Genomic DNA, 18272 nt, shown 5'->3' with positions numbered 1-18272 from the left:
CGGCTGCTGGCTGATATTGTTAGGCTGGGGGGCTCCCCATAACGTGGAGCTCCCCATCCTGAGAATACCAGCCTTCAGCCATATGGCTTTATCTGGCTGGTTTTAAAATTGGGGGGGGGACCGCACGCCGGTTTTTGTAATTATTTAATTATTTATTTCACTGCACAGTATAGACACACCCACCGGCTGCTGTGATTGGGTGCAGTGAGACACCTGTCACTCAGCATGGGGGCGTGTCTCACTGCAACCAATCATAGGCGCCGGTGGGCGTAGAAAGCAGGGAATACGAGATTGTTTAATGAGCGGCCGGCTTTTTTAAAATAGTAAAAGCCGCCGGAGCAGTGTGAATGCCGTGCAGCGCCGCGCCGGTGATCGGGGATCGGTGAGTATGAGAGAGGGGGTAAGAGGGATAGACTGACATGGACAGAGAGAGAGGGACAGAGATAGTGACCGACTGACAGAGATTAGTGAATGACAGACATTGTGAGGCGCTTCAGAACGCAGCTTTTCAGCTGCGCTCTGAAGCGGACTTTTTTTAAGCTGCGGTGCAGAGCGCACACCTGCGCACATAGCCTCAGACATCAAAATCGTATGAGGGATGTCACATGTTTCAATTGACTAGGTTCGTGCAACAAAACGTTCAATTCTAGACAAAGATACGATATGTTTGTGATCAACGTATTTGCGTTCAATCCTGATCGCACGTAGGTGTCACACGCAGATACCTCACAAACGATGCCGGATGTGCGTCACTTACAACTTGACCCCAACGACGGATTGTGAGATATATTGAAGTGTGTAAAGCGGGCTTAAGGCTGTGCTCACACAAGTGTACAACATGGATGAGGTCTATCTGATGTTTTATTGGTTACTTCTCAAACCAAAGTTATTAGTGATGTGCAAACTGTTTTGTGCTTAGTGTGAGTGATAACAATTTTGATGCTCAGGTGCTCATATGCCAAGTATAATGGAAGTCATTGGGAAAATCGAGCATTTTTCAAGAAGAGTTTTGACAAAATGCTTGAATTCCTCATTGACTTCCATTATGCTCAGGAAACGAGCACTCGATCATTAAAATGCTCATTATGAGTGATGAGCACCGAACAGTTAGCTCATCACTAAATGTTATACTTTAGGGCAGTGCCAATCAGCATCATCTTAGTCATGCTGATTTGGCATGTAAAAAAAATTTGCAGCATGCTGTAATTGGCAGCATAAATCAGACAGTGCAAACTTTCAAGTCTATGGGTGTGTTGAGTTAATTGAACTGCACTTGGATGACAACAAAGTGCAGTCCGATTTTCGCGGACTCATAGATTTGAAAAGATGGATAAATTTTGTTCTTCTCCTTCTCCTAACAGTGTGCTATAATTCTTGCATGTAAAAAAATCAGATCACACTAAGCTGACACTCAGCTCAAACTCTATCACAGTTTGATACAAGTATTATTAGCATAATAGGTCTGATTCTCTCGCATGAGAGAATCTATTTCTCTGTTGTCATTTGACTGCAGCCTTAGGGCACAATCACACAGTCATATGACACGTCCGAGGATCATATTGTAATGCTCAGACTGGCCAGGGGCTCTCCTAACCCAAACATGAAAGCTGCATAGAAATACACGTCATGCTCAGGTCAGGAGAGCCACCGGCCAGTCCGTGGATTGCAATATGATCCTCGGATGAGTTATACAGCCATTTGATTGTGCCCTTAGACTGTTACAAAACTGAGATTAGCCTTTAGTTTCTTTTTGCTCAGCAGTGGTTTTCATCTTGGAACTCTGCCATGCAGACCATTTTTCCCAGTCTCTTTCTTGTGGTGTAGCCATGAACACTGACCTCAACTGAGGCAAGTGAGGCCTGCAGTGCTTTTATTGTTGAGGAATCTTTTGTGACCTTTTGATGAGTCATCACTGAGCTCTTGGGGTAATTTCATGCTGCCACTCCTGGGAGGGTTCACAATTGCTGTTTTTGCCATTTGTGGATAATGACTCTACTTGTGGTTTGCTGGAGTCTCAAAGCTTTAGAAAAGGCTCTAACCATTTCCAGACTGATAGATCTCAATTACTTAAGGCTGCTTTACATGTTACAATTTATTGTGCGATCGCTTTTGCGACCGCACCCGCCCCCATCGTTTGTGCGGCACGGGCAATTTGTTGCCCGTGTCGCACAACCCTGTAAGCCCCCCATCACACGTTCTTACCTTCCAAACGACCTCGCTGTGGGCGGCGAACATCCACTTCCTGAAGGGGGAGGGACGTTCGGCGTCACAGCGACGTCACACAGCGGTCGGCCAATAGAAGCGGAGGGGCGGAGATGAGCGGGATGTAAACATCCCGCCCACCTCCCTCCTTCATCATTGTCGGCAGGACGCAGGTAAGCTGTGTTCATCGTTTCCGGGGTGTCACACGGAGCAATGTGTGCTGCCTCGGGAACATTGAACAACTGGACGTTCGATTTTTAGAAAATGAGGGACGTGTCAACGATGAACGAGAAGGTGAGTATTTCTGCTCGTTCATAGCTGTCACATGCTACGATATCACTAACGATGCCGGATGTGCGTCACTTGCGACGTGACCCCGCCGACATCTCATTAGATCTATCGTAGCGTGTAAAGCCTGCTTTAGTGTCTCATTTGTTCCTGAATTCCTTTTGATTGAGGCATGATATCTCGCTTTTGAGGATCTTTTGGTCTTCTTCACTTTAGCAGGCAGGTCCTATTTAAGTGATTTCTTGATTGAGAACATATATGGCAATAGTCAGGCCTAGATGTGGCTAGGAGAAATGAACTCAGTTTCATAAAGATGTGATAAACCACAGCTAATTTATGTTTTAAGGGGTGTTGGGAGCAATCACTTTTTTCATACAGAACCATGTAGATTTTAATTTTTTTTCCCTTAATAATAAAGACCTTCATTTTGTGTTTGCTTGTGTTATCTTTGTCTAATATATAAATTTGTTTCGTGATATGAAACATTTTACTGTGACAAACATGCAAAAGAATAAGAAATCAGCAAGGGGTCAAACACTTTTTCCCACCACTGTAATTATATTTATTTAGCATTGCGGTTCTTTTCCCTTTCCAGTGAGTTTTACATTTTTACTTTAACTGTTTGATAATCTAAAGTATCAGCTAATATGCCACTAACGTGACCCCATCAATGACAGAAATTAAAGGAATGTTATAGTAAATATACAGTAAATGTAAAATTATATATCATATTACACGCATATGACGCATTCACATACAAATATTAACATGTATCGTTCGTTGCATTAAAGTGGGAAATCCATTTTTAAACATATATGTTGTCACGGGAGGATTGAAAAATCAGCAGTGAACAGCAAAATGAATTTCCACCTCATACATAATTAAATCTATATTCTGATTTTAATTCAAGTAGCATACAAGTTGCCAGCTATTTACATATTTCTAATATATCATCTGATCATTATACATACAAGAATCACCTATTTATAATTTTTTTCCCCAGAAATTTACAGAAAACCTTTTTGTTACTATATTAATGCCTTTTTGAAATAATTTTTCCAGCTAAATTGTGTTTTGCATCTGCTGCATATGCATGATTTTTAGTATCAATGTAATTATAGAGGGCATAAAATGCTGTTGATGAGAGCATTTTTTGCTTAATTGCTTAATTTTTAAAAGACTGCATATCAGTATGATTTTATTACCACAATTTAACATGATATTAAATTACTGTTTTATTCCACATCTCCTTTGGCACACATGAAAATATCTTCTGCCCTCATGCATCTGACAGGAGATTATTACTAAGGCCAAACTGAAGCGAGTTCAAGATTAGCTGGCTGAAACGCAACACGAGATGTGAACTAATTGAGAAAAACAAAGAGGGTGATTGAGAAAGGGAATTCACATTTGCAGAGTTCTGTTGATATGTCTTGGTTGAATTTGCTATTATGTTTATAATTATTATCATTTCTCTATTTTTACAATTAACTACAGTATATAAGTTTTATTATCACTGCTTTTATTATGTTTGTAGCATCATTTTATCTTTTGGGAAAAACTAACGATGATTCAGGGATTAACAAGGTCTCAAATTGAACTCTAGGTCTGAAATTCTAACCCGAACGTTACTAAATCCAATATCTGCAGCATGGAGTTTAGAGGTTTCCCGTGTATTTGCGCAAATTTCCTTTGGTTAGGTTTTGTTCAATTGTCATCTATATGTTAAAGGGAACCTGTCACCAGATTTGGGGCCTATAAGCTGCGGCCACCACCAGTGAGGTCTTATATACAGTAGTCTAACATGCTGTATATAAGAGCCCAGGCTGATGTGTAGAATGGAAAAATCACTTTATAATACTTACCTAAATGGTTGCTGTGGTGGAGTGGGGTCATATGGGCGTCTCCGTTCTCCGGTGCCGGCACTTCCTCTTTTGGCCATCTGTGTCCTCTTTCTTCTGAAGCCGGGGAGCATGACGCATCCTAGGTCATCCACACTCGCCGGCATTGAGGTCCTGCGCAGGCGCACTTTGATCTGCCCTCAGCAGGGCAGATCAAAGTATTCTAGTGCACCTGCAGGGGACCGGCGGGTGTGTATGACGTAGGACACGTCTTGCACACAGACTTCAGAAGGAGGATGAAGATGATCGAAAGAGGAGGCGCCGGCACCAGAGAACGGAGATGCCCATATGACCCAACTCCATCGCAGGTAAGTATTATAAAGTGATTTTTACGTTCTACACAGCGGCCTGGGCTCTTATATACAGCATGTTAGAATGCTGTATATAAGAGCCCTCTGGTGGGATCACAACTTATAGCCCCCCAAACTGGTGACAGGTTCCCTTTAAGGATCCAGTATTAAATAAACAAAAAAAACAAACAACCAGATCCTTTACAAATGGAGCAAAATATATGCAAATAAAACCAAATGTTTCCAAATTATTTCCATTTTTCTTCTGTTCTTTTTATGTTAAACAGATCTATTTTTACAAGGTTCGGGGTTCTTATCAAATCAAATACAGACATTACTATAAAAAAAATCAGTTTTTAGGTTTGGAGTTCGGGTGCTTTCCATATACTAACCACTTGAGAGAGTATTGCTGTGCTCGGGTACACTCGGTGCTCGGCCCAGTTCAAGACGCTTGCAGTGTTTGTATTTTTAAAACATGTTTTGTACACACTGCATCCGATAATGCTTATTTTACCCCCAGTGTGATAAAATCAGTGCTATTAGGGTGTGCTCACATGAGCTGTATGACTCACACGAGTCTCGCATCGCATCAACAGTAAGGAGGACAGGAGAGTGTCAGCTATATAGAAATACGTGCAGATGACCAGCTCCTGTCAGGAGAGAAGCCGGCCATGCCGGGCGATGCAATCCAATACTCGTGTGAGTCATATGGCTCATGTGAGTGCACCATTAGATGTGGTGTGTACACAAAAAAAAAAAAATTAAAACCCCGCTTGCCAAATCGAACTTCCATGGGTCCACTTATCTCTACTTAAGGTATCTCTGAGCATTTCTACTGTTCTGGGCATGTGCATACTAAGAGATCTGTTAACTATAGATGAGTGAACCCGAACTTTAAAGTTTGGAGTTTGTACCAAAAATTGGGTGTCCGCGTCTTGGACTTGAACTTTTAATAAAAGTCTGTGTCCAAGGTCAGATGCTGTTTGTTTGCTAACAAAGTTTGTTGAAAGGCTACAGCAGAGGAAGAGTGAGAGCAATAGTGAGCGAGAGAGAAAAAGAGCGAGAGCAAGAGAAACAGAGAGACCATTTTACAGCACAGAAGTTCAGGACCCCATTGACGTAACTGTCTGAAAAACTGTTTACAAAAAAATCTGTGTCTAAGTTCAGAGTTTGGGTACTTTACATATGCTACTCACTTGAGCGAGAATGCTCGAGTGCTTGGGTACGCTTGGTGCACAACCCAGTGCGAGCTACTGCAGTCTCTGAATGGCTCGCATTAAGGGTAAAAGCAGCGTTATCGGATGTTGTCACGCTCCCCGGGTCCCCTGTGCTGCCCTCCGGCTCACCTGTCACGCTCCCTGGGTCCCCCGTCTCGCTTCCCGGTTCCTTGGTCCGGTCACCGCCGCTCCCCGCTCTCCAGCACCCCTTGCCAGCGCGTCCCCAGCGTCCTGGTCCCCGCACCCGGCGTCCGTCGGCTTCACAGCCCCATCCTGGCCCTGCTGCTTCCTCCTCGCAGCTTCCTGCTCTGGCTTCTGGCACTCGGGCCGCGCGCATGCGCATTAGGGCGCGCGGTCATTGACCCTTTCTTAAAGGGCCAGCGTCCATTAACAGGAAATGATGCAAAACAGGTACAGGGTATAAAGGGGGTTTATGTCCAACGGGGCGGGGCCTGATCTTCGTGTTTCTTAAGCTAGGAGTCAGGTCTCCTGGTGTATATGTGTATATACTCACCTATCTCTCTTGTAGAGCCGTGCCTGCCTCGCCATCCGGTCCAGACCGAATCCCGAACCCCGAACGCAGTCCATCTGCCATCCTGACAGTCCGTACCATCTCGGATCCCTGCGGTGACCTGTCATCTCGCTCCAAAGGTTACGGACCCCGCCTGACATCTTCTCGGCTTCCGAACCTGAGCTGCGTCACCCGGACTACCACCAGTGACTCCGTAGTCCCAGGGACTTCTCCGTTATACTCCTGTGCACGGACTGTTCTGCTGCCTATAGTGCTCCAGCTACCGGACCCCTTACCACCATCTAGGAGTTCGGCCCAGTGGATCCACCTCCTGGGTCTGCCCGTCCACCTGGCCCTGACAGTAAGATCAGGCCATGGATTCCGCCGGAGCACAAGCGTCTGAGCTGGCTGAACTACGCCAGGAACTGGTGCAACAGCGTGACACTTTACACTGCATACTGAAGTTCCTGACGTCTGTGGACAGCCGCTTGTATACGTTACAGACCGCCGCTTCAACCTCGTCAACTCAGCGAACAGCGACTACGTCCGAACCCGTTGTCTCTGCGGCCTCGCAACTCCGCCTCGCTGCACCGCCTCGCTATGCTGGGGACCCCAAGAACTGCCGGGGGTTTTTGAACCAGTGCTCGCTGCACTTCAAATTACTCCCGCACCTCTTCGCTTCCGACCAAGCCAAGATAGCCTTTGTGATGTCCCACCTGGAAGGCGAGGCGTTGGCCTGGATGAATCCGTTGTGGGAGAACGAGGATCCGGTGACGACCGACATCCGGGATTTCCTTCAGGCTTTTCGAAGTACCTTTGATGAACCGGGACGCAGTACCGCGGTTACCTCCTCGCTCCTCCGGCTACGCCAAGGAACCCTGACGGTGGGCCAGTACGCCATCCAGTTCCGCACGCTTGCCTCCGAACTTGGCTGGAACAACGAGGCCTTGACTGCCGCCTTCTGGGAGGGGCTTTCCGGTCGCATCAAGGACGAATTAGCCGGCCGTGACGTTCCCCGTACCTTGGATGCTTTGGTGTCCCTAGCCACCCGGATTGACCTCCGTTTTCAAGAGCGTACCAAGGAGGTATCCCGGGAGAAGCGACCAATCCGTCACATCTCCGTTCCGCAGAGGTCTACCGTTCCCCCGCCACTGCCGTTCTGCGATTCTACTCCCGAACCAATGCAAATTGACCGAATGAGCCAAGCTGAGCAACGCCGTGCAGAGCGACTCGCCCAGGGCCTGTGTTTCTATTGTGGAAGCGATTCACATCTGCTCCGCTCATGCCCTGAGAGACCAGGAAGACCCCGAGTCCAAGGGATGGTGGGAACCGCCACCCTTGGTACCGGAATCCCCTCAGTCCCAGTTACTCAGACTGTCCAGATAACGACTGAGAAGACCCGGTTCACGGCAGAGGCTCACATTGATTCGGGGGCAGCGGGTAATTTCATCCTACAAGCTACCGTGGACCGTTATCGGATACCGGTCATCCCGCTTGCAAAACCCCTCTGGTTCGCCTCTGTGGACGGAAAACCGTTATACGAACCCGTCATATATACAACCGAACCCGTGAGACTCCGTGTTGGTGCTCTGCACACTGAGACTATCGCTTTATATGTCATCCCGAGAATGGCTCCCGCGCTCCTGCTGTGTCTGCCCTGGCTACAACTCCATGACCCTGACATCAGTTGGCGCTCTGGCGCAATCACTCGTTGGAGTCCGTTGTGCCAGGATACCTGTCTACAGCCTGTTCCTCGGTCCCTGTCACCTGGGCCTGTCATGTCACAACAGGACGAAGAAGTGACGACGCAGTCCAGCGTTCTACCACAACTCCTGTCTCTTGTACCTGTGGTGCCACCAGAACAGGAAGAGGAGATGACGCAGTCCAGCGCCGTACCGCAACTCCTGTCTCTGGTACCTGTGGTGCCACCGGAGCCAGAAGAGGAGACGACGCAGTCCTGCGTCGTGCCACAACTCCTGTCGATTGAGTCCTTGGTACCATCGGGCCTTGAAGAAGAAACGACGCAGTCTAGCGTCGCTCCACCGTCCCTGGCTATTGAGACTTCGATGTCACCGGCTACTGAGGATGAGACAATGTCCTGTACCCGGTCCCAGACGCCCGATCCGGTCGTCCACGACCCCAGTCCTGCTTCTGTCTGTCCCCCGCTTCCCGTTGCCCCTGTTGCCACTGCTGGTAGATCTTCGGCTAAGCGTCGTGCGGCCAAGAAGGCGGTACGGGGTCAGCGGTCCTTCCCCGCCTTTGCATTAGGTCCTGGTCCGGTGACTCAATCCGGGGTGCCCCTGGGGTACTGTGCACGGAGGGGGGGGCATAGAGGGGGGGTTACTGTCACGCTTCCGATGCCTCAGCACCGCTCCTTACCCACTGACCCGGTCGCACCATCCCGGCACCGCTCCGTGACCACTGATCCTGTCTACGTGTCCACCGGTCATGGCTACCACCCCCGCTCGTGCTCTCCTGTGTTCTGCTCCTGGTCTCAGGAGTCTGACTCTGACTAATGCCTCTGTATAGGACCGGGCCGCGCCCACTCTCCTGGTCTTATAGGCCCAGCACACCTGCAGCAGGAAATGACATGAGGCTGTGCTGGGTATATAAGACTGGCCTTTCCATGTGGGCGGCGCCTGATCAACGTGTCTTGAAACTTAGTTTTGTAAGCTAGGTGCTCAGGTCCCCTTATGCTGTGTCCCGTTACCTGGACTCTTGCTTGTCTTTTCTACTTGGCCACGCCAGTGCCCTGGAACCCCGAGACCCCAGTGACTGTGTTCTTCACGTCCCCTGTGGGACACGGTTCCCGTTCCGGCCACGCCAGTGCTCCGGCTGCCGTGTACTCTGCCCCTGGTGGGGTGCTCGGTCCAGAGGATCCACCTCCTGGGTCCACCAGTCCTCCCGGTCCTGACAGATGTAGTGCACACAAAAACGCAAAAAAAAAACGGCCTCCCTCCCCTGAAGTGTTCTGATTATAACTGGTTCCATGTGGACAGACAACTGAACTGCCAAATCAGTGACTTCCAATGAACTTTGGGTCAAGTCCAGGTCCAGAAAAGGACTGCTTCTAAAGTCTGTCTGAACCTGTAGAACCTGAATGTCTACAGGTCCCCTCATCTCTACTGTTAAATGAAAATCTGTTACAATCCCATAGACTTCAGCGTTAAATAAAACAGATCGAGTTGCTATCCATATTTTTGCCTGCACCAAAATATTGTGGAGACTATGTTGTTAATCCAGCTAAAAATCAGATAGCAGATGGAAAGATATTTTTTGACACTTCTGTTTCTATTCAAAATGAATGAATGAATGAATGAATGAATGAATCCTGTATTAAAACTTTTTATTTATGTTTTTAGAATTCCAAAAAACATCCAAAACAGAAAAACTATTGGATATTTGAACAAAGCATAATTTTGTTTTCTCCTAAACGCTAAAAAAACACGGATATTTTAGTTAGTTTCTTAATAAATTGTCAAATTGTCCCTTGTGTGCGACTGTGATTGAGAAGATAGATCATGAGACCCAATGGGGAACAGGCTTAACAGGAGTAATGATTATTCCTACAGAATTATGTATGTTCGCTATGTATAAGCAATAAAAAATTCAAAATATTACAAAGGAATAGTTAAAAGCTAAAATTTCAAACTTTACAACTACTTTATATTAATATTATTACATTCAAATAAGCAGTTTTGTGTCTCTGAAAAATCATATTCTACTGTCTGTGCACCTTTACAAAATGTGAATTTTACAGATCTTGCATCATCAATATGGCAAAAAGGAGATGGGAATTTATTGTTTGGATTTTCTCTTACCTAAATAGTCACTGCTGGTTTATGCATGAATCAGTAATACAAACAATAGATACTTTGTAATATATCCTTAATTTATAATACAGCAGAAAAATACTGCTTTCTCCATTCATTAGACTTAACAGCCACTTCTTCTCTTCCCCTTTTATCCCAAATCTTATTTATTTTCCTAAGATCCATCTTCAGAGAGTAATATAGATTTTCAGCTTCCTTGAGGGACTAGTTTACAGCTCTATAATCATAGAATGGTAAAATTGGAAGGGACCTCAAGGGCCATCGGGTCCAACTCCCTGCGAGTGCAGGTTTTCCTTTATAATCCCAGCTATTTGTTTATTTAGCTTCCACTTTAAGATTTCCATTGATGGAGAGCTCACTACCTCCCATGGTAGCCTGTTCCAATGTCTGACTGGCAGAAAGATTTTCCTAATGCCAAATCTGAATATCCTTTCTTTTAGTTTCATCCCATTGCTTCTTGTACTTCCTTGTGCTAATGAGAATACGGTAGTTCCATCTGCACTGTGACTACCGATCAGATATTTGTAGACCGCTATTAAGTCTCCTCTCAGCCTTCTCTTTTGGAAACTAAACATCCCTAGTTCTTTTAGCCGGTCTTCCTATGACATGGTTTGAAGACCTTCTACCATCTTGGTTGCTTTTCTCTGGACTTGCTCCAATATATTGATGTTTTTCTTGAATTGGGGCGCCCAGAACTGTACACAGTATTCCAGGTGGGGTCTGAGCAGGGCAAAGTATAGGGGAATAATGACCTCTCTTGATTTAGATTCAATGCTTGTTTTGATACAGACCATCATTTTGTTGGCCTTTTTAGATACAGCCCCACACTGTTGGCTCATGTTGAATTTTGAATCTAATATTATGCCCAAGTCCTTTTCCCCGGTGCTATCCCCTAGTTCTATTTCTCCCATACTATATATGCTTTTTACATTTCTTTTACCCAGATGTAGGACTTCGCATTTGTCCATATTAAACACCATACTGTTCTCCTCGGCCCGTTGTTCGAGTTTGTTTACATCCTTTTGAATACGCTCTCTTTCCTCTCTAGTGTTGGCTACTCCTCCTATCTTAGTATCATTTGCAAATTTATGAGTTCCTAAATAATTCCATTGTCCAGATCATTTATAAAGATATTAAACAGCACTGGGCTCAGGACAGACCCTTGCGGACCCCGCTTTTGACTTTCCTCCAGGTTGATATGTAGCCATTTAGCATTACTCATTGTGCCCGATCATTAAGCCAGTTGTGAATCCATCTAACTGTTTTTTTGTTGATTCCGTAATTGAAAATTATTTCAATGTTGATGTCATGTGATACTTTATCGAATGCCTTACTGAAGTCCAGGTATACTATATCCACGGCATTCCCCTGGTTCAACAATTCAGTGACTTTGTTATAGAAGGAAATCAGGTTGGTCTGACAAAATTTATTGGTCATAAGGTCATGCTGGTTTTGCTTAATTAATGTCTTCACATTCAGGTATGTAAATAAATGTTGCTTGACAATATTCTCAAAGATTTTTCCTGCTATGGAGGTCAGGCTTACTGGCCTGTAATTAAATCCTCCTTTTTCCTTTTTTTTTTTGTAGATAGAAACCACATTTGCCCTTTTCCAATCTAGAGGGACCTCTCCTGTTTCCAGTGTCGTAACTAGAGTGCGATGGGCCCCGGTGCGAAAGTTGGACCTGGGCCCCCCCCCTTCATTATGCAGTAATGTTCCCAATCCTGGTACATATGTCCCCCATACTGGTATATATGTCCCCATCCTGGTATACATGTTCCCCATCCTGGTATACATGGTATATAACGTCCCATTCCTGGTATATATTTATCCAATCCTGGGCCGATCCTAGTAAAAATGTTGCACATCCTCGGCCCATCCTAATATATGTCTCCCATCCTGATATACAGTATATGTTCCTCATCCTGGTATATATGTCCACCATCCTAGTATATATGGTCTGGGACTGTCTCTAATGCATAATTAAAAAAATATAAATAATTTAAAAAAAATTCTACTCATCTTGCCTCTGCTCCCACATCAGCAAGTGACCTCTGAGCGCGGAGTGGCCTGCAGCTGACATCGGAGTGTGTGCTATAGAGAATGACAGTACTACCATGCACTGCCCCCAGTCACGGTATGGCCGTCAGCTGCCAGCCACTGTTTGCCTGGTAGCGTGTATCGCAGTGCAGGGACCCAGCGGGTCTATGTGCTGTGATGCATTTTAGCTGGATGTGCGCCCTCAGTAGCTGAAGTAGGAGCTGGGGTCGGCTGGTCTCCTGTACCTTTGGGCCTGGTAACAATCTTTGTGATTGTTACTCCCCTGTCTGCTCTCCTCACCCCAACCACCAACTATTGGTTGCGGAAGTCAGCTCACGTATTGTAAAGTTAAAGCACCCTCCCAGGACATACTGCATCAAATCTACTTTAGGCTATGTGCCCACATTGCATTTTTATGTGCATAAAATCTGCACATAAAAACGCATGTTTGGAACAAAAAAAAGCAACTGAAAAAAAGAGCATTTTTTATTGCGTTTGCGTGTTTTTTCACCTACTTCTTTTTGAGCGTTTTTTAGTCATGGCGATCATGGGGGTTCAAGCGCAGTACCCCCGCGGTCGCCAAGACCTGGCTCTCGCTGCCAGGAGCAGTACCCGCGCCGCTCTTGGCAGTTTAACCCTCTAAATGCTGCAATCAATGTGATTGCTGCATTCAGAATGCAGGGAGAGGCATCGCTTACCCCTCTCTGGCGATCGGGTCCCTGTAGTGCAATCACAGGGACCCGATCACTGCCATGGCAACCCTGGTTCATCACCATGATGACCACGGTTTACTGAGGTATGGATCCCCTCACAAACCAGGGCACTTACGTCACCAGAGTTCCTTGCAACATGGACGCAGGTGATCTGCAGGCATGAACTCGATTCACCTTGTGAGATCACCGGACTTCCCGAAGCAATGTCCTGCAGTAAAGACTGTGAGATGAGGAAATGGCTGCAGGGAGCCCCAGTGACGTCAAAAAAACATATAACACACAAATATTCAACGTGGGCATTACATATGAATTTTTTCCTGCATTTTTCACTGACTCCATTGAAGTCAATTGGTGAAAAAGCAGGAAAAAAAATGCAGAAACAACTGACACGCTGCTGCTTCTTTTTTCATCAACATAAATTGCAAAAAACAGTGTGGGCACAGCAAGTCAGGAATCTCAGACTTTGCTGGGATGATTTTTCCCTGCTTTTATCGATTAAAAAAGCAAGGAAAAACGCATGGAAAAAGCCATGTGTGCACAAGGTCTTCTGTGTATGTAGCAGAGCAGTGCACAGTAATTTAGCTGGATTTAGATACAGGACCTGGCTGTGCTGATTTCAACAAACTGCTGCAAACACTTCCCCCAGTGCTCACAGTGTGACTGATTCTGTGGGCTGGCGACCCCCATGTTCCCATAAAACTACTATAAAGAAATGAGGAAAAAAATACAAATACAATTTTTTTATTTTTTTTTTATCTTCACCACCTTGGATTCAAACCAGCAACGTTCAAAACTTGTGTCCAGCAGCCTCCTAGCTTTCCTAGCTGCTCTAGCTGTTGAGCCACTAGGATTGATGATGTCAGAGGGAGGATTTCACATAAATGAACCTACAATGCAGCTTCTTACACAGCAGATTACACAGGACACAGCTCCATTGTACAGAGCAGCATCTCTATGTCCTGTATTCTAGAGGGAGAGGAAAAGAGGATTTTTTTTCTTCTAATAAAGTTACTAAAAATAATTAAAAAAAATAGAATAATGTAATTTTATTGCACTTTTTTATAAAATAATAAACATTACAAATCAGCAAATAACATTGACATATTTGGTGTCCCTGTAATCGTAATGACCTGAACAACACAGCGATCAGATTATTTATGGGGATCGGTAAATGGCGAGGAAAAAAAGGCGCAATTTATTATTTTTCTTTATTAAAACCCATAAAAAATGTAATAAAAATGGATCACTGAGGCCGTGTTCACACATAGCGTAAATGCTGCATTTTTTCTGCAGGTGTCCGCGCCACGAGTGCAATAACAATGTTCTCTGATTATTGCGTGTTTGCGGTATTTTTTATACATTGTCCCCCTTATTTGATACATGTTTGTTGCTGATGTGAATCCTGAAGCTTATAAAGAAAGAAACACCAAATCCGCACAGTTCAGCGGCGTCTTTCCACGCACCAGGAGCGGAGATTTCAGGACGTCTCATCCACTTTGCTTGGACAATTAGTCCATATTCACATGTAGTGTAAATGCTGCATTTTTTTCTGCTGTTTCTTTGCACATTTATTCTGCTGTGTTTAATTGTCCAAGTAAAGTGGATGTGATTCCATCAAAAGACGCCGCTGAATTCTGCGGTTTTCGGGGGGGGGGGTTCTCTGGAGGTTTCTATGTGGAGCTTAAAAAAATGCAGGAAAAAGCTTCTCTGTACAATAAAAACACTTAAAAACGCAGATTCACATCTGAACCAAAAACACATTAAATAATGGAGAAAAGGCAGAAAAAAATGCAGCAAAAATGGAAAAAAACAGAGAAGATTGTTATTGTGTAGTTTGGTGCAGACAGAAACAAAAAGAAACAGAATTTATGCAACGTGTGAACACAGATTGATAGGCACAAATAAGCAACATGTCATATAGTGACACAGAAATATAAAAAAATGCTGACTGCTATAAATATGAATGAACAGTCCGGGGCATCTGCTGAATGACCCTTACTGCTAAATGGGTGTGGCTAGGGGTGTGGCTAGGGGCGTGGTCAAAATTTGCCGCGGCGCGCTGCGCGCGCCGCATACTTTGTCCCTCTTTCCTTTCTTGAAAAGTTGTGAGGTATGAGATAACATAGAACTTAAAGAAGGTCAGATAAACTTTTCTGCAATATAGCTCATCCCTCTCCACATGGTCACACATAAGTAAATAAACGATCGGACGCTGTTGGTGACTGCACAGAGCGATGGAAGGGAGGCAGAGTATATACAGCCATGCCTGTGCTGTTGGGACGGAGAGGCACGGTAAGTGCTGCCTCACAAACATGTGCCGGTCACACTGCACTGCTGCCCTCACCTGATATACAGTATCTCCTGCAGAGGCCAACAGCACACTGTACAGTAATCACAGGCAGAGGCTGGAGGGGGCAGGCCGCTTCTACTGAAAATGCAGGAACAGCGCAGCTCCTTTCACTGACAGGAGCGGCTGCTGATCTGCAGCGCGGGTCCCTAACCTGCGGGCCCGGTCGCAATGGCGACCCCTGCGACTGCGGTAGTTACGCCCCTGCCTGTTTCCCATGACTTATTGACGATTATTATTAAGGAATAACGTTTGGAACTCCATTCTATGTCTGAACTGGGTGCAAAAAACCTAAAAAAACATCACTATGGGGAGATAAGGTATGCACACCAGTGACTATGGAAGGGGAATACATGGAATAGCAGAAACTGCTGTGTGAATACTGACATGAAAAATTCAATAGCTAGTTGTAAGAATGAAATGTGAAAAATGGAACCTGCATTACTGCCATGAATATATGAATAAAGAGAAATTTAGCTACTGAATTGATCAATGCAGAAGAGCCCCAACACTACGCCAAAGTATTTCTCTACGTTGGGGTCCCTAGCTTGTGTGTGTCCTCTCATGCAGTTAAAAAACTTACCGTGTATGGGACGCTGAGACCCAGGCTATATATACGATGTGGATTGGCAATAGGTGTGTATGGGGAGGGTTCACAAACGAAAAACTACTAACATTAAGGAATAACGTTTGGAACTCCATTCTATGTCTGAACTGGGTGCAAAAAACCTAAAAAAACATCACTATGGGGAGATAAGGTATGCACACCAGTGACTATGGAAGGGGAATACATGGAATAGCAGAAACTGCTGTGTGAATACTGACATGAAAAATTCAATAGCTAGTTGTAAGAATGAAATGTGAAAAATGGAACCTGCATTACTGCCATGAATATATGAATAAAGAGAAATTTAGCTACTGAATTGATCAATGCAGAAGAGCCCCAACACTACGCCAAAGTATTTCTCTACGTTGGGGTCCCTAGCTTGTGTGTGTCCTCTCATGCAGTTAAAAAACTTACCGTGTATGGGACGCTGAGACCCAGGCTATATATACGATGTGGATTGGCAATAGGTGTGTATGGGGAGGGTTCACAAACGAAAAACTACTAACATTAAGGAATAACGTTTGGAACTCCATTCTATGTCTGAACTGGGTGCAAAAAACCTAAAAAAACATCACTATGGGGAGATAAGGTATGCACACCAGTGACTATGGAAGGGGAATACATGGAATAGCAGAAACTGCTGTGTGAATACTGACATGAAAAATTCAATAGCTAGTTGTAAGAATGAAATGTGAAAAATGGAACCTGCATTACTGCCATGAATATATGAATAAAGAGAAATTTAGCTACTGAATTGATCAATGCAGAAGAGCCCCAACACTACGCCAAAGTATTTCTCTACGTTGGGGTCCCTAGCTTGTGTGTGTCCTCTCATGCAGTTAAAAAACTTACCGTGTATGGGACGCTGAGACCCAGGCTATATATACGATGTGGATTGGCAATAGGTGTGTATGGGGAGGGTTCACAAACGAAAAACTACTAACATTAAGGAATAACGTTTGGAACTCCATTCTATGTCTGAACTGGGTGCAAAAAACCTAAAAAAACATCACTATGGGGAGATAAGGTATGCACACCAGTGACTATGGAAGGGGAATACATGGAATAGCAGAAACTGCTGTGTGAATACTGACATGAAAAATTCAATAGCTAGTTGTAAGAATGAAATGTGAAAAATGGAACCTGCATTACTGCCATGAATATATGAATAAAGAGAAATTTAGCTACTGAATTGATCAATGCAGAAGAGCCCCAACACTACGCCAAAGTATTTCTCTACGTTGGGGTCCCTAGCTTGTGTGTGTCCTCTCATGCAGTTAAAAAACTTACCGTGTATGGGACGCTGAGACCCAGGCTATATATACGATGTGGATTGGCAATAGGTGTGTATGGGGAGGGTTCACAAACGAAAAACTACTAACATTAAGGAATAACGTTTGGAACTCCATTCTATGTCTGAACTGGGTGCAAAAAACCTAAAAAAACATCACTATGGGGAGATAAGGTATGCACACCAGTGACTATGGAAGGGGAATACATGGAATAGCAGAAACTGCTGTGTGAATACTGACATGAAAAATTCAATAGCTAGTTGTAAGAATGAAATGTGAAAAATGGAACCTGCATTACTGCCATGAATATATGAATAAAGAGAAATTTAGCTACTGAATTGATCAATGCAGAAGAGCCCCAACACTACGCCAAAGTATTTCTCTACGTTGGGGTCCCTAGCTTGTGTGTGTCCTCTCATGCAGTTAAAAAACTTACCGTGTATGGGACGCTGAGACCCAGGCTATATATACGATGTGGATTGGCAATAGGTGTGTATGGGGAGGGTTCACAAACGAAAAACTACTAACATTAAGGAATAACGTTTGGAACTCCATTCTATGTCTGAACTGGGTGCAAAAAACCTAAAAAAACATCACTATGGGGAGATAAGGTATGCACACCAGTGACTATGGAAGGGGAATACATGGAATAGCAGAAACTGCTGTGTGAATACTGACATGAAAAATTCAATAGCTAGTTGTAAGAATGAAATGTGAAAAATGGAACCTGCATTACTGCCATGAATATATGAATAAAGAGAAATTTAGCTACTGAATTGATCAATGCAGAAGAGCCCCAACACTACGCCAAAGTATTTCTCTACGTTGGGGTCCCTAGCTTGTGTGTGTCCTCTCATGCAGTTAAAAAACTTACCGTGTATGGGACGCTGAGACCCAGGCTATATATACGATGTGGATTGGCAATAGGTGTGTATGGGGAGGGTTCACAAACGAAAAACTACTAACATTAAGGAATAACGTTTGGAACTCCATTCTATGTCTGAACTGGGTGCAAAAAACCTAAAAAAACA

Source organism: Anomaloglossus baeobatrachus, chromosome 1 (assembly GCF_048569485.1).
Source record: "Anomaloglossus baeobatrachus isolate aAnoBae1 chromosome 1, aAnoBae1.hap1, whole genome shotgun sequence".
NCBI classification, from domain to species: domain Eukaryota; kingdom Metazoa; phylum Chordata; class Amphibia; order Anura; family Aromobatidae; genus Anomaloglossus; species Anomaloglossus baeobatrachus.
This window is presented reverse-complemented; position numbering follows the sequence as displayed.